Below are 24,179 nucleotides of genomic sequence, written 5' to 3'. Positions count from 1 at the left end.
AATTGAGCTCGATAATTAGAGCATAGTTTTCATGCTCAAAGAGGAGCAAATTTAAAGTTTAGACATTGAAATATCGTAAAATCCACTACTGGAAGTAATGTGCGGTGCAGCATCAAAAATGCTTAACCCGTTTGTCCAACATGCCTTCCTTTCGCCGAAAAACAGCGAAGGAAAAATATCACTAATATAAACACAGATTTGAGTCTTCTTGATTTTCCAAAAACAAAAAGTCAACGTTAATACAAGATGAAAAAGCAATAGAAAACGCCGATCAAGATGATCTAACCGCAGGAGACAGATCAAATTAACTGGACTGGCTACGAGATCTCGAGGGAGAATGAGTAATGAACCCGCGCCCGCGGCGGGTCCGTTCGGGTGCCTTTTCAACTTATGTTCTAGATTTTTTATAACCCTCGTAAAAATTCGGCGAGCAAAACTGCGACTAGATTCTGGTAAAGGATTTTTTTTAATTTCCCTCAGAGTGAGGAGAAATAATTAAGTGATGTCGGACATGTTTGAGCGGTTTTAACCTGCCTTTTGTTTTCAGTTTTAATTGTCTCCGTAACTGTATGCTTTTTTTTAATAGTTACGTTGATCTCTCTACAAGCATTAAATTTTGTGCCTGAGTTTATATGCTTATCAGTACTTTATGTGTACTCGCTTTAAGGGTTCATCTTAATATTATCTTGATTTTCTGAATAGATGTTCTTATAGAGAAGGTAAGCTACACTCTGGGTGGGCCATGCCACGTGCTTCATGATGACAATTTTTGAAAGATTTTACTCAAATATAATCTTTATTGCTAGAGTTAGTTAACTTAATAAAAAAAACAAAGATAATAAGTAAATAAACATCGTATAACACAGTAAATAATTTATTGCGGATCAAAGAAGTGTGCGAGATCAATTACAGGAGAGAGGAACACATCTCAAGAGCCGTTCATTAGATATCGCTTTTGTTAGTGAGACTAAACGAACAGTTCGCAATCAACGGCGAACAACAACTGCTACTGAACAACGCCGCTTCCATAGTACTACAGCAATACTCCGACACAAATATATACCACATGAATAATAATAACACAGTAAAATATTCACACTATTGAAATGAACAGCTTTGAAATAGAATTTACACAATATTTTATTCATAAAATATAAAATATTTCGAAGCGATTTGTAATCTATTTCACAAATAAAATCAGTTAACAATACTTTGATGCTACAATACGTGACAATACGAAATAAATTGAGGTAAACACGCCAAGAATGTTTGTGATGATAATTAATAGATGAATTATAGTATTCCTTTTCGTGTGTTATTTAAATACAATATAATATAATACAATATAATACTACTTGTGCCCGCGACTTCGTCCGTGTATAATAAAAAATAATAATTTTCAATTCGCAGGTACAAAATAAATTTCTAAAATAAAAGTAGTTTCTACAATAAAAGTAAGTAAGTTACTCCTTATTACATCAGCTAAGATGACCTGACCAGATTACAGCTAACTGCCAGTGAAAGTCCCGTCAAAATCTTTCCAGCCGTTTCAGAGATTAGCCGGAACAAATAGACAGACAAAAATAGTAAAAAATGTTAATTTGGTATATTTACCGTGTATACATTATATGCATTTAGTAAAAAGCGGTTATTTTAATATTACAAAGAGACGCTTCAATTTTATTTATTTGTATAGATTTTAAGCAAATAATTGAGAATCTCAGCATTGCCTATTCTTAAATCTTTTATTAAATTTATTCTCGTTAAGTCTCGGAATGTCTTTCCCGTTAGTTTCATCTTACGTACGTGCCTGTTTCTAAGGCTTCAACATTGATAACCTTATAAACCGATACAAATGCCTTCCGCCTATATTTTTGATACACTTTGTAATTTTTCAATATCCGAGCGACGCTCTCCTAGCGGCAGTGTTAGATATTACAAGTAGACTAGCCCTTTGGCGCAATTTAAAGTGTCCCTGTTTTCTGCTTCTGAGCTTGTGGGTTCGATTCCCACCTCGAGTCTGGGTGTAACATATGTTTTTACTCTATAACTTATTTATGTACTTATCGAAAAAATATGTAGCTATATCAGCCGGCCGTTGCCTATAACACAAGCAGCTCAAGTAAAGGTGACTTACCTTAAGAATGGACGACCGTGTGTGTATGTTGTAGAGAAAAGATCGTAGCTTTCAAACGATATCAAGACAATGTCATCGGCAATATTCGCGACCCGCCTCCGCAGTGTCAGCTCCGGCGACGAGCGCGGGAGAAGTTTACGCAATAACAAGTACCTACATATAAAGAGGAATTGCCGGCGATTTTATTATTTCTTTAATTTCGTGTCGCGAGCCTCCGCCCCTTGTTGGCAGATTGAAAATACCTTCTTAATCTCGATACAATTGGATATTTACTGTGAGAAAAGTACATAGCGAGTAACAAATTATTTTATAATGTAGACAGGGCGGGGTCAGGGGTAGCTTTCGGAAGTTACGATTGAATGTAATACGAGTGCTAGAGTAGCGATCTACTCTGTGCTTTGCTGTAACAGTTTGAATAGTCTTGTCCTATAGCTGGACAAAGGTCTTTTGAGGAAAAACAGAAGCAGTATACTTCTGTCTTGAAATCCGAAGAGCCGACTAGGGAAGTGCTTCTTCCTTAGAAAATATCTCAGCCTAATGAGACTGCACTTAACTAGTGTTTTATTTTTGTGGTGAATGAAGTAGCCGGAAACCCTGAGGATGCGCTCCGAGAGTGAAGGTAGACCGACTACGCGCTTATGATGCTTCAGGTGCTTCGGCGTCATAGGCTACAGTGACTTCTCTCCTCCTACTCTAAGCTTGTTTTGACACCACAGACATTAAATAAATACTATAAATGTGGACGAATATCCCTTTCCAAAATATAAGCATAGCTTTGATAGCCCTCGATTGTTACGTTCAAAAGTTCGAAATGTAATAAACTGCCTTTCTCTATGTACATCAGTCCTTAAGTCTACATTTACGAATAAATTATAATACATTATCAAAGGATAATTCTCTAAAAGTATCATTTCGGAGTATGAAATTAATAATAAAAGTTGGGGAAGAAATGTTTCATGTAAGTGAGACAAATTCTTACAAGCTATACTTGACTAGCCCGTTGCCGCAGTTTGTAGTGACCCTGCTTTCTGCTCCGGGGGTTGTGGGTTCTGTAATGTTCTTGGTATTTATTAATTAAATAAATATCTAATATAGGAAAGGGTTTAATGAAAGACGTGTTCACTGTAGTTGAAGCCATAGACGGAAGGGGAGGAAATCTTTATTTCTTTTTTAATTAACCATAAATCAAAACCATAGACAATGACTACCTAACACCTCCCTTACAAAGTAAATTTTTCAAAATTATCTAGTAGACGTTATACATTTACAATCCTTATATTTATACATTTACAATCCTTATATTTATACATTTACAATCCTTATATTTATCTTATATTATCTAATACATTTTTCCTCTAAACACAAAAAAAAATATATATTTAGTAGACAATTTTATTATTATGTATACATTGTGCTTACAACACTATCACCAAAAGACATTTTATTTTGACAACTATGACATAATGACAAGTAACATTTAATTTCGATTTTGACAGTGACTATGTCAATTGACAAGTTAACATATATAATTATTTATTATTCAAATGTACTGTGTACTACTTAACTAATAAAATCTATCGGGTTTACGAATTTGACGACCATATTTGGAACATTTTACAGGAGTGGAGGTACTGGACGACAAGGATGGATTGCAATTTGATGGAGAATGATGTGAATTAGGTGATGGCTTTGATGGAACTTGAATAGTCTGCGAATATTTTGGCGAATGAATCTGTTCTCTATTCCTACGAAATTCACCTTCTGGACTTGAAATTATATAAGAACGTGGCTCTGGGCCTACTTTTGAAATTATTCCTGGAATCCAAGCATTATAAGCATTATTTGGCTGTTTTTTGAAGTAAACTTTTTCACCTTGTTTTAAAGAAGGAAGTGACTTTGCATGTTGATTATAATAAAGTGATGTTTTTTGTTTATACGTATCTATTTGTTGTTTTAATTTTTTATAATTAATATATTTAGGTTTCAAATTAGAATCAGAGACAGGTATCCTAGTTCTAAGTCTACGTGACATACACATTTGTGCTGGAGAATAACCACAGCTTTTAGGAGTATTTCTATATTGTAATATGGCAAGATAGGGATCTTTTTTATCAGAATAACATTTCTTTAAGATGTTCTTTATAGTTCTTATTGAACGTTCAACTAGTCCATTTGAACGACTATGATATGGGCTAGAAGTTATATGCTGAATATACCATTCTCTCATAAAATCACTCAGTTCTTTTGAATTAAATGGAGGACCATTGTCGCTTATGACAATATTTGGGATTCCATGACGTGCAAAAATAGATTTCAAATGAGTAATGACACTACTAGAATTAGACGAGTTTAAAAGAACAATTTCCGGATATTTTGAAAAGTAGTCTACGACAATTAAGTATTTTTTATTATTTATTTCAAACAAATCCATACCCACTTTATTCCACGCCAAAAGTTTATAATCATGAGAGATTAGTGGTTCTTTACTATTGCTACTGCGGAATGTAAGACATATATGACACTGACTGACAAATTTTTCTATATCTTTGTTAATGTTATGCCAATAAATTGTACCTTTAGCTAGTCTTATACAACTATTTATACCTTGGTGACCTTCATGAATTAAATTAAGTAAATAATTACGCATATTGAACGGAATTATTATGCTCGTATCCTTGAATACAATATTATCTATGACATATATTTGATGTTTTAAATCAAAGTATGGTTTGACCGACGGTGAAACACATCTTTTGTGTTCAGGCCAACCATTTTGACAGTATGTAATTATTTGACTTAGGACTTCATCTTTTATTGACTTTTCTTTAATTTCTTTTAGTTTTTCTTGACTGACTGATAATGTATTAATTAACATATTTATATGCAAATCTAATTCCTGATCTACTTCTTTCAAAGTTTGTTCTGACAATGCAGCTCTAGACAATGTATCTGCTATATATAAATATTTACCAGGCTTGTACGAGACTTTAAGATCATAAGGCTGAAGTCTTATCATGATTCTTTGTAACCTAGGTGGTATATCATAAAGAGGTTTTTTCATTAGTGAAACAATTGGCTTATGGTCGGTTTCAACTAATGTTTGACGACCGTATATGTATTGGTGAAACTTAGTACACCCAAACAATATAGCTAAGAGTTCTTTCTCAATTTGAGAATAAGATTGTTGACAAGGAGTTAATGATGCTGATGCATAGGCTATTGGTTGACTATTGTGACAAATGACAGCACCCATTGCATCTTTTGACGAATCGACTGACAGTGTAATATCTTTATTAGGGTTATAGTAAGTTAAGACTGGAGTTTTTGTTATAATTTCTTTTAAACTGTTATATTCTGTCTCATGTTCATGTGACCACGACCATTTTATGTTTTTTGACAATAAAGACCTTAGACAAGAAGTTTTTTGAGACAAATTATCAATAAATGGACCTAAATAATTGACCATTCCTAAAAATCTTTGTAGTTCATTGACATTGCTAGGTGTAGGCATATCACAAATTGCCTTGACTTTACTTTCGTCAACTTTTACACCTTTTTGACTGAAAACATGACCTAAGTAACTAACTTCCTCTTTACAAATTACTGATTTTTCTTTATTAAATTTAATATTAATCTCTCTAGCTCTTTTTAAAACATTTTCTAGACGTTTGTCATGAGTTTCTTTGTCAGGAGCATATATTAAAATATCATCTATCATTATTTTTACTCCTTCCAAATCACTAAATCTTTTAACCATTTCACTATGAAAGATTTCACTAGCTGCACTAATACCAAAGGGTAGTCTTAAGAAACGATATCTCCCCTGGGGAGTGTTAAAAGTACAAAGTTTTGACGATACTTCATCCAGCAATATCATCCAGAAACCTTTATTACAATCTAATGTACTGAAATACCTGGCACCATTCAATGTAGATCTAATTTCATCAATCGTAGGTAAAGGAAAATGAGGTCTCATGAGAGCATTATTTAATTTTTTAGGATCAATACATAATCTAAGTTTTCCATCTTTCTTTGAAGTAAGTACTAATGAATTAACCCATTCTGTAGGTTCCTCTACTTTTTTAATGATATTTTTTCTTTCTAGTGACTCTAATTCTCTTTTTAATTTATCAGCAAGACGAAATGGGACTTTCCTACAGGGATCTATGGAGGCTACGGCATCGGGTTTTAGGACAAGATGGGCTTGATAATCTTTTAAACAACCTATTCCTTCAAATAAGTCAGCATATTTGGACAAAATATCTGTTTGTACTATGTTAGACTGAAATTTGACATTATGAATTCTTTTGATTAACTTTAACTTTTGACAAGACTCTTGACCAATGATATTTTTACACGGCAAATCAACTATATGAAATATTATATCATAAGACTGGTCATTACATATTACAGGCAAGCTACACATACCTACAGTTTGTATAACTTCTCCGCTAAATGTACTTAACTTATGATTACTTTTTTGTAAGATGTTTGTCGATAAATTTAATTTTCCAAAGTCATTGAAAGATAAAATATTAGTTTCTGCACCTGTATCTAATATGAAGTTAATTACAATGTTATTAATTAATAGTTCAGTTTGAAATACACTATTTTTAGTTGAATCGCACAATAAAATTTGACTTACAAATACTTCTACATCGGAATCTGACTGACTGACAGCATGGACTTTCTTAATGGTGTGACATACCTTAGCAAAATGGTTTGGTTTTCTGCATATGTTGCAGATTACTCCAATGGCTGGACAACGAAGACGGTGTATTTGACCACAACGATGACATGGATTGGCTTCTTTTTTCCTGTGGGGACTTTGACTGATGACTGACGACTGACTGAGGTTGCTTCGTGACTGGCTTCTCCCCGGACTGCTCTTCCGTGAACTTCTAAAATTGTAAAGATGTCTATTAGTTGACTCTTTTTGACTGTATACCTTTCCGACAAATGACTGTGACGTAGTAGACTGTTCCCCTTGTAGAAATTTGGCTTGTTGTCTTGACGTTTCTAATTTTTTGGATAGATCCAGTGACTCCTGAAATGTTTTAGGATTATTGATTAGAAGTTTTTCCCTGATGTAGTTGTTATTATTGTTTAGATTCCATGAGAATACATCTTTAAGAATATTGTCGCGCAGCTCATCGAAACCACATTGTAGGCTGATGTTTTTGATGTCTGTAGCATAGGACGCAATATCTTCATCTTGACCTTGCTTTCTGTTAAAAAGTTTGTGCCTTTCCATCGTAATGTTCACCTTGGGAAGGAAATATTCTTCAAATTTCTTTAGGAGTTCATCGAAAGTGACTACATCGATGTCGACGTTAAATGAATAAAATATCTCTAATGCCTCGCTGCCGATGCATGCTAACAAAATGGCGACCTTACGTGATTCCGACTCTTTTTCAAAGTTATTTGCCCGCATGTAAATCTTTAAATTTGTGGCAAAGTTTTTCCACGTCAGCGGCATATTTGACGAATGTACGTTGAGTTTCTCAATATTATTAATAAGTGACGAAGACGATTGTATAAGATTAGACTGACCAGCGACCGCCATGTGTCCGTCGTCTGCAGATCTTATTTTTTTCTTCGCTGCTGGCGTCTGCGACATTTTTAATATTCGTCCACTTGTTTACGTTCACTTCTGACACCATGTAATGTTCTTGGTATTTATTAATTAAATAAATATCTAATATAGGAAAGGGTTTAATGAAAGACGTGTTCACTGTAGTTGAAGCCATAGACGGAAGGGGAGGAAATCTTTATTTCTTTTTTAATTAACCATAAATCAAAACCATAGACAATGACTACCTAACAGGTTCGATTCCACCCGGTGTTATATATATATTTATGTATATATTTATATATGTATTTTTACGAGTATAAGTATGTTTATCTAAAAAAAAGTAGCTATACCAGTCGACTGTTACCTATAACACAAACATTAAGTTGCTTACTTTAGGAACAGACGACCGTGTGTGTATTGTGTAGATATTTATTTATTTATTTATACGTAAAAGGAGTAAATAGAGTCCTCTAAAAGAGAGTTAGAAAAGCACGCCGAATAACGAGTCTTGAGTAAATCTGTCGAGATCTGCAGTCTCTGCAGATTATGAAAGATTGTGATCCGCGGCTCTCACTCCTGCGCCTCGCGGACGGTCTCGGCGGCTAATTTATTGCTGCGGTATAGATCTCGGCCGCGCGTGTCACGCACTCTTATTTACTTCTTGTATATAATAGAGTTCGAAGTTAATATCATTTATAAATAAGTTTTATAGTACTAACAGTTTTTATCGCATAAAATAAAAATTAATCACTACATGTGCTTTAAGAGCAAACTTCGAACGGTTGGAAAAAATTGGCTAACTTTTTTTTTCATCATGTTCTTATCTGAGTCTCTTATGCAATCAAAAATTAAGGGAATTTCTAAAATTTTCTAATTTTACACAGGATATTACACAAATTTAGAAATGGTAAAGATCATACCAACTTCACGCGTTTGACAGTTCGGTAGACGTTACAATGTCAGTGGGATCAGTCAGCCAATACTATTATATATACATATTTTGTTTTTCACACTTAAAAACCATGAAGGCAAAAAAAAATGATTGAATAATATTTTATTTGCTCCAATGATAAAGGATACTCATCGAGACACTGGGTAACGGATGTAACAAGTCGTTGTATTACGTGAGTGTACTTAACATCTAACGAGACGTCATTTATTTACGATGACATTAGTGTAGACACGTAGCAGTCGCTTGTCTATGTCGATGAATAACGCGGAAATAAGAGTTTGTTTCAATGTTATATCAGAGTTATATCATAATCAATTTGAATTTCATTACAGACATCAAGTAAATACGTGGCATACATACATACGCTTCACGCTTGACAACCCCCTAATATGAGTATTTTGTGTTGAGGGTGCAAACACAATACACAAGCACGACCGCCCAAAGCACGACAAACATTGTGTGCGGGGATTGACATAGAGATATACGTTAAATTAAAATTACACTTTCTGATATATCGATTCAAGCTAGTAAAAGTAGAACTAAATGAGAAGTGGAGAAGCTCAAGAAGAAATCCCTAATATTGTCGTGACAGATACGAGTACAGAGAACGTGAACTTGTGAGCTATTTCCGGACTGACACGCGTTAGTAATTTAAAAGTTACCTCAATGAAAAAACTGTTTTAGAAAACCGACTTCAAAAAGTTAAAATCAAAAAATTACTTAACTTCAATTTGAAACACGTCTTCTTATGCAAACCTTTCATAAAATACTATGTGTGCTACCCACTGATAAGATTGAAATCCAATATTCTGGGCGTCAGGATAAGGAGTTGGAATTTCATTGAAATCGAGGAAGGTCTTTAAAAGTTACACATTTTAGTAAATATATACATTGATTAAAATATCATCATATATGAAATATATATATATATATAAAAGAACTCATACATTATTTAACTTCAAAATCATACAGAGTTGTAGCGTTTAATAGTTATTATTTTGGGAAATAGCGTGTTTAAAGACTAACAAAAAAATAAACGTTAAGAAACTTTGAAAAATACGTAGCGCACAAACTATTTCAAAAGTCACTTTATACTCAATATTTTGATGGTTCTTTTTAAATCTACTAATATTATAAACGCGAAAGTTTGTATGTATGGATCTATACGCAAAAACACGCAAAAGCTAATAAATAAATTTTAATAAAAGTTAACAATAATATAGCTTATGCATTAGAATAACACATAGGCTATAATTTTTAAAAATAGTGTATGAATAAATTGTTCAAAATATAATGAGAATTGTCAAGTAACTCAAAAAAAAATTGCCATCTGCGAGCTATTTTGGCGTACGCTGAAAAACTGTAGAGTTTATACGTATATAATGTACGAGAAAAATGTTTATCTTTATACATACATATATATCTTTTATGAGTAAGCCATGGCTACGGCATTAAAGAATTTAGCCACCCCCTCTCTTCCCGTGGGTGTCGTAAGAGGCGACTAAGGGATAACACAGTTCCACTACCATCTTGGAACTTAAAAAGCCGACCGATGGCGGGATAACCATCCAATGTTTTGAAATACACAGGCCGAAGACGGGTAGCAGCGTCTTCGGTGTGACAAAGCCAGCCCTGCGGTCACCAACCCGCCTGCCCAGCGTGGTGACTATGGGCAAAACACATTAGTTTACGCTATTTTTGGCGTGAACTTGTGGAGGCCTATGTTCAGCAGTGGACTGTGATAGGCTGAAATGATGATGATGTTGATGAGTAACCCATAATCGCCAAAACAGTGGACCATAAATACAAAAAAATTGATAATATACTTATTTCTAATATAATACTAACAAATTGATTTTATATTGCAGAAAGATATTAAGAAGATAATAAGCTACTCGAAGTATTTACTAATCCTGCGCAAACAGTCGCGGGTACCAGCAGGGTATACATATAATTCGACATAAAGAAACAAAGACAATATTCTGTCAAAAGGAAACGCACAAGAACACAAGAAATATCTATTGTATACTTTGTTTCCGTTTGAGTTCCAAATAGAACCAATAATTTGTTCCCGGTGGAATTTTACAAATGTAGGTCAGTCTGTCGAGCACTCTGCTGTACAGCACAGTATCTGGAGGGATTACTGTTTTATTACTTTAATATCATTTTATATAATGTAATTAACTTCATAGGAGCACAATACATTAGCTTCGGTGTGTGTCGGGAGACCACAGACCATTTATGGACAGAGACGCGTATATAAGCTCTAAGACTGATTTGATTAAAAAAGTTGACATGAAGCTCAATAAGGCCATAATCTGCCGATATAAAATATATGAAATATATCAGCGGACACTGACAGTAGGTGGAATTAAAAAATTGTTGTAAGTGGCTGGCCAGAAGTAATATGGATCCGTCATACTGCGTGTAGCTGTGTGGCGGGTGGAGATATAAATCTTCTTTTAAATAAGAGACGTTTTGCTTAACTATGAGACTTACAAATAATACTATTGCGTTTGAACGTACAAGGTTAATGAAATAGCAATTCCAGAATACAAAAATTTTATCTAAACTAACACATTAATATTGAAATATCAAATCTTTTCCTAAATACCACCAACAACAAGTAATACACAGGTGACGCTTACATACAGTTATAAAATATATCTTAGTATAAAACTCTGTGCAACAAATTTTACATAAATAAAGGCTTCATAGACGATGAAGTTCTGAGCTGTTTTTAACCGACTTCCAAAAAGGAGGAGGTTCTCAATTCGACTGTATTTTTTTATTTTATGTATGTTACATTAGAACTTTTGACCGCGTGGACCGATTTCGACATTTTTTTTTTAATCAAAAGGTGGTGTGTGTGTCAATTGGTCCCATTTAAATTTATTTGAGATCTAACAACTACTTTTCCAGTTATATCTAATAATGCGTTTTTACTTGACGCTTTTTTCGTCGACCTACGTTGTATTATACCGCATAACTTTCTACTGGATGTACCGATTTTGATAATTCTTTTTTTGTTGGAAAGGGATATCCTTAGTTTGGTACCATGATAAGGAAACCAGGATCTGATGGTGGGATTCCAGAGAAATCGAGAGAAACTCTCGAAAATCCGCAATAACTTTTTACTGAGTGTACCGATTTTGATAATTTTTAATTTAATCGAAAGCTGATGTTTATCATGTGGTCACATATAAATTTTATCGAGATCTGATAACTACTTTTTGAGTAAACTTCGATAACGCGTAGTTACTTGGCTATTATTTCGTCGATCTACGTTGTATTACTCTTCGATGTAATTAAAGTCGGTTTTTGTTTCGTTTGCGAGCAAACACAATTAAGAATAATACAATGCGACTTACTTCTGTAAATGACTAGCGCGAAACGCGAAAATTTTACAGATTTAACGATATTTTAAACATCACGACAAGTAAAATTATTACGTTTGTTCTTGAAACTGACTGTATTTAAACTTCGGCACATATTTTAAATTCTCGGTCTTTAAAACTGTGTCAAAAAGTAGGAAACAATCCGAGTTCTGTCCTAACTCTTACGTCCTAAACATAAGCACGATGATAACACATTCAAATTTTTTTACAAATCGACAATATCATACTATCGAATAATGATACCGTAAGAAAATACGATACACGAAAGAACAACGACAAAATTCTCAATCGCAAAGTGAAACCAAAAATTTTCCCGAAAATTTACATTATTTCGATAGCGATAACAGCGAATTTCAAGTAAATTAAAACGTAAAACAATACGAATAGAACACACTCAATGTAAGTAACACATAGTAATTCAACATCACGGTAAACTGATTTGAATAATAAATAAAAGCAGTATTATTGTTATTATCTTACCGCGATATAAGGTACTCGTACACACAAGACACGTCTGCGCGGGTCGAGCGTCGCGCCACCACTGAGCGACGTCCCCGCGCGCGCCTCGACCGGCTCTTGATGCGGTACGATCGGGAAACGACAGGGATACGACAGGTATACGACCGGGATACGACATAGATGTCTGTATGAGATATATGAGAGGGCTCTGAACGATCGAAAACATGTGCCATGGACATTACACTGAAATATTTTAATCGATATAAAACTGAATAGTGTTCAACAAATTACATACATTTTTTAAAATTAGGTTCCTAATTACTGTTTAAAGTATTAGTTTTGTCAAATAAGTATTATATATATAATACAAAAGAAAGGTACAATGATATCATGACCATCATTTAAAAGTTAAATTTATTTGAAAAAACCTTACACGTGTTCCTTAAAAAACAACAAAGAAAGGAGTTTTATGTGTATGAATGCCGATCCAGTTTCTTGTACCCTAGCTGTGCCCCGTTTCACACGTGTTAATCTAACAAAAACAATAGCCTATAGCCTTCCTCGTTAAATGGGCCAAATCCAACCCAACACAAAAATATTTTTTCAATTCGAACCAGTACCTAGTTCCTGAGATAAGCGCGTTTAAAGCAACAAAGTTTTCAGTTTTTTATTACTGTAGATTATAACTAACACTACAAAATCATTTATCCGTATGCGGAATCGTAACGGCTCCGTTCAACCTCTCTTTACAACAATATCCAAAATAGGCCTATCTATTTATGACAGTATTCTTTTATAGATAAACAAGATTATGTAGTACACAACGAAACGGCGCGTCGGCGCAACGGTCGCACCACTGGTTTGTGGTTGTTGCGCTGGCAGTTGCGGGTTCGATCCCCGCAGATGAACCTTACGCGGTAATGGATGTAAATTTGTAAATCCATTTACGCACTGGCTGTATGAAAAAAAAGTTTGGATTGAGTCCTGATTCATTTTAGTTAAGTTGGAAAATGTATTTTCATATATACTTATGGATTCGAGGCGTGGTATTTTATACCCTAAAACCTTCTACACTAAACAAGTTACCTAATCTAAAAATATTTTATACCATTAGCTGCTGTGCAGACGACGCATTAGCGCAACGGTTACAGCACTAGTTTGTGGCTGTCGCGCTGGTAGTTGGTTCGATCCCCGCACATGACAAACATTTGTATTGGCCATGCAGGTATTTGTCGTGGTCTTCCAAAAAAGGAGGAGGTTCCCAATTACTTTACTGACTTAAAATAATGGAGGAGAATCTTAATTCAACTGTATTTTTTTAACGTGTGTTACCTCGTAACTTATTACTGGACCTATTTTAATCATTGATTTTTTATTCGAAAGCTGGTGCTTGTCATTGATATAAAATACACACAGTTGACGTTTCGATAGACTAACAATTTATTGTCAAAAGCCTACATTAAATCATGATAGATGGCGCTAATAGTAACATTTATGTTTTGTTAAAGTATTAACAGCCATGTGGTCCCATTTAAATTTAATCAACGACTATTCCTTTTCTAGTTATCTCCAATAATGTGTATTGTACGACATTTGTCGATGTACGAGAAGGCCGTGAGTGCATTCTTGATGTTATCAAATCAGGTTTACTATTAGAAATAATTGAAATAAGTGTAAGATTCTCAAAGAAATGTGCAAATCATTTAAAATTGTAATATCGACCTTAAAATTCGATTTGCTCCAAATGCGAGACGTTTGAATAAAACTAGCGCGAGGTGTCTTACTTTTATGCAAATTGAAGATTATACTAAAACTATAGAATTGTTATAGAAAATATCGAAGAAATATATCAACACTAGGTTGTACCGCGACTTTTGGTCGAATATTTCCTTACATAATTGTGTTTGCTTGCAAACGAAAAAAAAACCGACTTCAATTACATCGACGAGTAGTACAACGTAGTTCGACGAAAAAATAGTCAAGTAACTGCGCGTTATCAAAGATTACTCAAAAATTAGTTATCAGATCTCAATAAAATTTATATGTGACCACATGACAAACATCAGCTTTCGATTAAATTAAAAATTATTAAAATCGGTACACCCAGTAAAAAGTTATTGCGGATTTTCAAGAAGTTCCCTCGATTTCTCTAGGATTTCATCATTAGATCCTGGTTTCCTTATCATGGTACCAAACTAGGGATATCTCCTTTCCAACAAAAAAAGAATTATCAAAATCGGTACACCCAGTAAAAAGTTATTGCGGATTTTCAAGAATTTCCATCAATTTCTCTGGGATCCCATGATCAGATCCTAGTTCCCTTATCATGATACTAAACTTGGGATATCTCCTTTCCAACAAAAAAAAAGAATTATAAAAATCGGTACATCCAGTAGAAAGTTATGTGGTATAATACAACGTAGGTCGACGAAAAAAGCGTCAAGTAAAAACGCATTATTAGATATAGCTCGAAAAGTGGTTGCTAGATCTCAAATAAATTTAAATGGGACCAATTGGCACACACCACTTTTCGATTAAAAGAAAATTTGTCGAAATCACTCCACCCAGTCAAAAGTTCTGATGTAACATACATAAAAAAAAAAAAAAATACAGTCGAATTGAGAACCTCCTTCTTTTTTGTAAGTCGGTTAAAAAGTTATAAAATTTATTGGTTATTAATATGTATGCGACAATAATTGTAAAAATCACTAAAATACAAAACGTAACAAGTCACTAAAATACAAAACGTAACAAGTCAATTGTTTAGCTATTTTTTTTTTTTTTTTTTTGTAAAATTAAATTAAGTTTTAAAAACTGAGGTAGGGCACAGCAGGAATTCCCTGCTTAAAATATGGAGCAGCCCGACTGGGGTAGTACCTCGACCTTACAGAAGATCACAGCAAAATAATACTGTTTTCAAGCAGTATTGTGTTCCTGTTGGTGAGTAAGGTGACCAGAGCTCCTGGGGGGGATTGGGGATTGGGTCGGCAACGCGCTTGCGATGCTTCTGGTGCTGCAGGCGTCTTTAAGTTACGGTAATCGCTTACCATCAGGTGAGCCGTTTGCCGTGATCTTGTTTGCCGACCTAGTGATATAAAAAAAAACTTCTGTGTAGGTACTAGTGCACAACACATTGCTGACATAGGTCTACAAAACTACAAATATGCAGTATTCTTAAACTTTTAGTAACAAATTCTTTTCTTCTCGTTAATTTATTTAACAATAATTTGTGTTCAATATAGACACAATAAATTACGCATACAAAACGGTCACTATATAAAGGATCAGGACGACAATCGTTGTCGCCAGTCGTCGAGTAGTCGTCGCCATGTCGTCCCGCGTGCTATCACGAGTTCCTCACATCGCTCTTTTACTGCCTGTCCTGCTGATGGTAAATATATTAAGAAATAATTTATCCGTGCATATCAATATAATATTTTTTTACTACCGACACGTTACAAGTTACTTTAAAGACAATCTTATCCGATTAAAAGTAAAATAGATGAAGAAATTTCGTACTGGAGACTTATAAATAAAGTAACGTAAATTTTTTAATTTTGATTTGCATTCAATATTATATTATCATTAAAGTTGTACGAGCAACAGTTTTAGTAACTTGCTTGTGTATTACAACTGAGCTAAAAGGCCTCCTAAGTTTACCTCCTCTTACTAACTACACAGCTATAAAGATGTAACCTGTTACAGGCGGACAGACTCCACGATCAGAGATTCTTCAGCTAAAATTGATACAATATTTCAGTTGCACGGAACACTAACGACAAGAGTCAACCACACGTGTAGCCGTAGCACACTCTCAGTCACTCAGTCTTCAATTGCTGTGTATCCATTATAAGCTGTGGCAATTTTTACTACACAAACTACTCATGATTTGAGAGTGCAATTACATTAGCATAACGAAGCGAAAATTTTAGACCAAATATTATATTTGAAGACATGTCACTATTGTCTCTGTAATGATTATTAATTCTATGCTTACAGTTGTTCGCCAGCGTCAGCGGACAGCTGGACTAGTAAGTATCAGAGCCTTCGCCAAACAATATTGAGTGCAAGTAACGACACGTTTTCTTGGCAATTTTATTTTTATTTAATTTTATTTTGTTACTACATCTACGTCCAGTAGGTATTTTGCTATGTGTTAATAAATTCTTGAAGACTGTTGGATAATAATAAAATAAAATAAATGTAACTTGCAGCAGTCTGTATTTATATAGGTACGCGGCCGTTTTATGCTTGGTGAATGCGACACTCTTAAAGAAAACGAGGATGCTTTAGATCACACGACTGAAGAAAAACTTCATTGGCAATAGGCCTGCACAATAGGGCTGCACTGTGTCTTAGATATACGAAACGTAACTGACTATGAAAGAAAGAGAGAAAATAATGTGCTCGTATCTCTCTCTTGCTCCGTTAGCCTCGCCCGATCACACTTTTCGTAACGCTCTAGTCACGCATTCACCAGCTTACTCCCCAAGTCAAACATGCGTAAAAAAAGATTTATTTCAATAAATTTGAATAAATTTTAGGAGTGTGTAGTGAAATCATTTATATAATATGTAATAATAACGATAACTAAAATAAATAATAATAATTTCCAGTGGAACGCATTTTATTGCTAAGTATTGAACTAAATGTTACTCGATTGTTTTTAATAACTCACAGTTATCAGAGTGCCTAGTGCTAGTTTTATTCACAGAAACATGAGAGAAACGCGTTTATACGTGAAGATTATTTTGCATGGGAATTTAAACACTGCAGAATATTATACGATACAATCGATACAGAGTCATCTAGCGGCAAACGCGAGAACTAGGTTGAAATGCCGAATTTCCCATAAAAAAGGAAGTTAACATTTACGTCCGTTATTGCGAGATGTATTAAACAAAACTCGTACTAGGCACTCAGTCATCTAAAATCAAACGAGGCGTTTTTCATCAAGATGTTTCGTGTCGATAAAATAATAACTTAAATTGCTTCCTTCCAGCGTCGGCGAGGTGTTCGGAGCTCTCATCACCAACAAGATCGAGCGCTGCGTCGACAAACTGAACGCTCTGGCTGCGCTGTTCGGAGGGATGGGCGGCGCGGACGACACCACAGACACGTGAACCGACGTAACGTTCTCCTGTTGCCTCGGGCAACTAATATATTCTTACAACTAAAATATTCTTTTTACGAGAAATATGACGACTCGCGACAACTTATTGTACAGAAAACTTATTGATCTTTTAACACAGTAAAAACTTAGAAAATTCCGATTCCGCTAAATAATTTTAACAATACATTTTAGCTTAGTGACGCATCCATACTCTCGCAGCTCTCCAGGCCTCAGCCCCTAATTCGTAATGCATCGTATCTAGACAATTATGATTTATTGAAAAAATATCAAAGTATTGTTATGCAATGTTGGGCATCCGTTTTAATTTTACATACTGTGTAGTAAGTTGTAGGAAAGTTTCAATATATCCTTATTAGTATTACCGAATCACTGTAATTTCTGTTTCAGACTCCATCGACTAGATGGCGCTGTGCGACGTCAATAACTCCAGCTGTTTAGTTTAAATATTTATTGCTGTTTCTTCTTCTTCTTCTTTTATTTTTGGCATACGACCGTGTAAGCAATAAGAATTAAGCCTGTCAAAATTAATTTATTACAAAAAGTTAATTTATCTTTACTGTTTTTTGTCATTGGCATGAAATAAATATTTTAGATTTATGCACATTCTTTTATTTACCTTTCGCAATCTTTTTCATACAACGTAGCTAACGTTTGTTAGCTCGAGAGGTCAGAACAAGTAAACATTTGATCAGTATTTCGAGTTTGTAATACGAATAGCTTCATGTGCTTATTACCCGTAGCGTGCATTTCATATAGGCAGAAAGGCACTGCCTATCCTGGCATGTTACTAAAAATGATATATAAAACATGAACATTACATATTTTTGAAAAAGACATAAATCATAATTCAATTTAAATCCGCTTCAAAAAAACCCGCCGTCATATATGCGATATCAGCACTTCGTGCGCATCGACGACGGGCCTTTTATGAAACTTCTGCCTATAATCGCATAATAAATGTTAGCAATGACAGTAAGACATTATATAATCCTAAAATTTTATAATGTCGCGCGCGTCATACGGAATACGAACAAAGTATTGTGTTTTTAACATTGGTCGGTTTAACAACGAAATTAGGCACTGCTTAAGAATAACCTGTCAAATTAAATTGTCTTGAATTCGATACCGTTTGTACTAATAATTATGATTTTTGACACGGTCGCGTAATCGCAACATTCCACAGAGTAATATTATGACAATTCACTTTTAATTTTTCGTTTGTGCATTCTTGTTATTAGTGAAAATATTAATATATTAGTGATGAATAAGTTTACTTGTGAAATATGTAACGGAGACGTGTGTTTGATGAAAGTAAATAGTGCATTGAAATGACGTTATAATTTTTCATTTATTATTAAATAAAGAAGTATTTTCATTAAGAATACAATTTCGTAACTAATTAATAGTGTTAATCAATGATTTCCTATGTTTAACACAAACGAAATTATCAGAGTGCCGGTCTTATGAGGTCACTGTGTCTATCCAGTAACTGATTTGTTTAATGTTTCATTTATATCACTCACTCATGAGTTACCCAAGTCTAATAGGTATCAGTTGGTTGCTGTACGTGCATTTGTATGCTTGCGTTATTAGTATAAATGCACTTTACGTGTCCAATAATTTACTTGTCTGTTCTTGAAATCATCTAAAAGCCTCTATTCCCAACAAAATTAAAATAAATTAGGAAAAAATTGCGAGAAAGTAAGTGCAATGTGGCTGTTTAAATATTTTTTTGATTGCCTACCCTGTCTAAAAACTTTATACACGCCACTGCTTATTAGGTACCTACTTCTGCTGTGCATCATACTCGTATGACTCGGTCGACTTAAAGGTGAATCACATGAGGTTTGAAAAATAAATACGTCATTCGTAAATGATAGTCAGTATCCAAATTGTAATCTAAAGCCACCAGTAAGGAAGGGGTCCTTTGCTTCTGAAAAAGAGTTACTTAATTAATCTAAATATCAGAAATTTATTACACAAAAGGTTGTGACTATACCATGACTATGTTCGCCTAACTTTCAGTCAAATGTAAGGGTCGAATTTTCGAATACCTTGTGATCTTCCTGTAGTTAAGATCAGAGGACACTAATTTCGGATTCTATGCATGAAGCTCCACGTACGACTACAAGTCACAGTTATCGGGATATCTTAGAGAGAAGGGCTCGATTATACTCGTACTTTACTCAGTACTAATCCATGACATAGTTCCGAGAATTCTTGAAATACCTTTACAAACTTTGTAAAAGATTTACTATCTTTACCACAAAGGCGGAGAAGATTCAATTAACACTAAAAGCTTTATAATTAAAAGTTCACTCAAAATTTAGATTGTCTGTGCCGAAAGAGACTTTAAAAGCTGACAACAAACCAACTTAATATAAAAAAGTAAATCTAAGGCTAGCGAAAGAGTAGCCTCAGACAACCTTTGACGCTAAATTAGACCAATACTTTTTAAACTATTCTCTAAAATCTGTAGAAAAAATTTGATACAACACTACGATGCGTTCAAACTATACCTATTAAAAATAACTTCATATACGACAGACAACAATCAAAGAAATCAAGGTCGACTAAATATATTTTGTTTATTTAAAGTGTAAAATATGAAACAGCCAAGTACAATCATACTTTTGTTTAAGTCCATGCTCAGTTATATGTCACTGGGGTTTAATTAAAATAGAAAAGAAACGTGTGTTATTGATACAAGGGTTGCATTGCTTAGTTTACAACTTTCTGTTTACTGTATGAGAAGGTGCACGGTGCAGCGTGGCATAGGTGGCCGGATAATAGAGATCGTGAAATTTCTATCGACTGTAAATATTTCAATTCTTTCTGGATCCCGAGAAATGATAGTAAATTTTTTTAAGTTTAGAATTCCTAATGTGTGGGTAACACAAAAATAAAACCGTTATAGTAAATTTTTCGTTTTAATCTTGCGGACACCAGTCCTTCATATCGAACTATCACAAGTGGAAGGCATAAAATCGCCTTCACAGTCATTATTGACAAAGTCAATTTTACTTTACAATACACTCAGGTACACAAGTGCATACAAAGCAAGGGCTTAAAGCTTGATAAGTAGCGTATATTTTAGTTATGCTTTAATTATTACTTATCATTCAGTGCATTATACTATATTGCATTGATACATGTCGCCACTTAGATTTATTACTGTTTGTGGTGTTGACTATTTGAACTGAAATCATACTTATTTGAACAAACTCGATCTTATACCCACACATAAGATCAAAACGCTAAGTGACGTGCCATTTTGTTTGAAAGCGTATATCTGTCAGTTATTGTTTGTTGCTCTTGCAGTCGAGATCGTTTTTACGTACTCCTGTTCGAAAATAACGCGTGAAAACTGTGGAACGGAGCATGAGTGCACTTCCCGCAGCCCGGAGCTAAGGTGAAGGTGAAGACCCGGAGCTCGAAGGTAAGAGCGTACGTCGCGCGTCGTAAGAGCTCTCAACCTTTTTCCAACCTCAAAACTTTAACCATGGATATCTCCATAATATCTCCATAACTATGGGGCTCTGCAGTGTTGGATTGTACCAGGGGATAGCCCGCTCCTCATCTCCGCCCTCCACTCCCCTAGAACCTTATAAATCGACGTGCACTAATCTAAAGGCTAGCCTAAAAATGGTGTTAAATTAGCTTCGAAAGATTAATTTTACAACTTCTTGCAAATTTTTGTTGCTTTTCACAATGTATATACCTAATACATAGTATGTGAAGAAACGCAAGTATTTGTAAATAAGTAAATAAAAGCTACACACTCAAAAGCCCCCAGAAGGATTACCTCCTGTGTCGGGGGTTCGGGGACACACACAATACACAAGCACAAACGCCCAGACCACGGCAAACATCTGTATGGGAAATACAAACGTTTGCCATGTGCGGGGATCGAACCCGCAATCGCCAGCGCAACAGCCACAAAACAGCGCTGTGATTGTTACGCTATCGAATAAAAAAAATAAAAAAAAATAAAAATAAATAAAAGCATGGAACCAATACATTAAGAATATTAAATATGATTAATTGTCTTAAGTAATAATAGTCATTACATACGCCATTTTAGATTGTTTTAAAATGTAACTTACAGTATTATAGTAACAAGTATCAGACACAACATTTCATTATAAATAAAGCAATATCCAGCGCAAGGTAACACCTTATACCATTATAATGTTAATACAAATAATAAAGATTTCCATTTATAAGTTGAAGGAACGAGCTCGAAGAACATAGTCAGACACGCAGTTGCGAAGATGGCTCACTTGTCCTGTCTCTCCGCATTCTCTCTCTCCTTACTTTTAGTATTCATGGTAAGTCACATAAAACAGAAACAATACGCAAACTAACTTTTATCTTAATTTGAGCCGAAAAAAGTAATAAAAAGAATAAAATTGTTACGTCGACTGCTTCCATATTATGTCTAATATTCTCAGGAAGTTTTGTTACAAAACAACGTATTTGTTTGTTTCAGATGAGCGCCGGCGCGGACTGCCAAGCGTGAGTAATGCTGCTATGTGTGCGTGTGTCTGTGTGATCTAACCTTTAATTAGAATGTTGGTAATTATCATTTTTAAATTCACAAAAAAGAGTAGGTGCACTACTTAGTGTTTGCCAAAGGTTATGTAATGTATGTAAAAATAAACAAATATTTCATTCCAGTGATATTTTTTGTTGATTTTCAAATTGGAAATTTAGAGAACATTAAATATTAATGTCTCACGGATTAAGCAATGATCTACTGTATGTTACTTGTGTTGTACGAGTCCCTGACAATGAATATTTTCAAACACTCTTTAGTATTCTTACTAAGAGTAACTACAATGTAGACGTTTATATGTTAAATATGATACAAATACATCACAGCCAAACACCACTGCTCTCAAGCAGTGTCGTGTTCCTGTGGTGAGTAAGGTGACCAAGGCTCTTGAGGTGAGTCAGAGATGGGGTAGGCAACGTGCTTGTGATGCTTTTGCGTGGAAGTGCGGGAGTCTAGAACTACGGTAACCGCTTACTACACAGGCCGGGTGTACGCTTGTTTTTCGACCTAGTTTTGTAAAAAAAAATGAGTATAAATGTCATTATTGTATACAGAAAAGATTGTAGCGGTACCGCAGCGGTCACAGCAACAGCTCATGGCTATTGCGCTGGTGGTCGGGCCGTTGAATGTGAAGCGTTTATTATTATAATGATCAGTGTATAGACACAATGTAACACTACATCGTGGTCGACAGGCTCGCCAACGACACGGCGCAGCTGGGGGCGCTGCTGGCGACGCACCTCGAGCACACCATCGACACGCTCAACTCCTTCACGAGCATCGTGTCGCTGCTCGGCGGCGTGGCCGGTCGGTAGCGCTCGCGTATACGTGTATACAAAGACCAGCTGACCCGGCTAACCTTGTTCTGTCCTGCGAATAGGGACATCGTCGTCAAGAAAAATAGCCTACGACCTATTCTCGAACCTACCAATCACAATTTTTTAGTTATTTATAAAAATCAGTCATGTTGTTTTGGAGGAGTTCGATAACAGCACTGTGACACAAGCTTTTTTTATAAGAATAATTTCGAACACAACTAATTCGAAATTGTACTGTTCGTGAACATAACGAATCTTTTTTTTGACATTTCACTTGGAATGAGACTGTTGTCCATCCGTTCGTCCGACTTACACAGGTTACGACTTTAAAACAGTGATAGGTAGAAATTTAAATTTTCCAAATTTTGTATTACAATGGGTATTTCCTAGTATCCTATAAATAAATAATAGAATATTTTTCGAATATCATATTATTTGAAATCATGTATTTGATTTCTTTCAGACTTCAATTATTCAATTATTAAAAAGTGCTACTTCTCAAAACCACCTAACAAAGTGTCAATATGAAAATGATAATATAAATAATGACAATTTCAGGTCTCGGGTAGTGGCTGCGTCGACTGTGACCGCGAGTCCTCGAGAGACGCGAAGCGTTCGCCTGTGTGCCGGGTTTTCATTTAACTAAAGATAAAATTATAAATAAATTGTTTTAATCATAACTTTTTTCTTTTTTTTTTTGTTTAAATAAAAATTATTATCGAGGAAATAACGGTGATGAACTTTACCACGGTTATTTCATTAATATAATGTTAAAAATACAATGTCCTTAAATAAATTCCTAGCTTTTCAATTTTTCAAACTATGTCTCAAACTTTACAAGCTAAGAAGTACTAAACTATTATCACGGAACGGTAATGAGACCAAAAAAAAAACTAAACAGACGGAGGCCAGTTCAAAAGCATAAATAACTAAACAACCGTATAATTTATAATATATATGTTATAATTTCTTGGGGAATTAGTAATTAGTAACTATATTATTTAAACATTTTTGAATATCATATCAAAAATTGACCGCTCCAGCGGGATTCGAACCCGCGTCTCCGACTGACCGTGTCGGCGCTCTAGCCAATTAAGCTATGGAACGATGTACCCGCTAGAGCGAAATTTTTGATATGATGATTTTAT

General features: G+C 34.7%; 2 long non-coding RNA genes across 2 annotated transcripts; both read left to right on the top strand.

Moving 5' to 3' along the window:
- The first annotated feature begins 15,778 nt into the window (after window positions 1-15,778).
- LOC123667628 lies at window positions 15,779-18,252 on the top strand. Its single transcript, XR_006745467.1, has 4 exons — window positions 15,779-15,912; window positions 16,521-16,552; window positions 17,524-17,650; window positions 18,043-18,252. It is a non-coding gene; the product is annotated as an uncharacterized LOC123667628 (long non-coding RNA).
- A 3,622-nt stretch (window positions 18,253-21,874) lies between these two features.
- On the top strand, window positions 21,875-23,711 carry LOC123667629. Its single transcript, XR_006745468.1, has 4 exons — window positions 21,875-21,986; window positions 22,148-22,173; window positions 22,908-23,020; window positions 23,590-23,711. It is a non-coding gene; the product is annotated as an uncharacterized LOC123667629 (long non-coding RNA).
- The last annotated feature ends 468 nt before the right edge of the window (window positions 23,712-24,179 follow it).

The sequence above is a fragment of the Melitaea cinxia genome, chromosome 28 (assembly GCF_905220565.1).
Source record: "Melitaea cinxia chromosome 28, ilMelCinx1.1, whole genome shotgun sequence".
NCBI classification, from domain to species: domain Eukaryota; kingdom Metazoa; phylum Arthropoda; class Insecta; order Lepidoptera; family Nymphalidae; genus Melitaea; species Melitaea cinxia.
The sequence above is the reverse complement of the archived record's forward strand: the minus strand, read 5'-3'. Positions and strand labels throughout refer to the sequence as shown.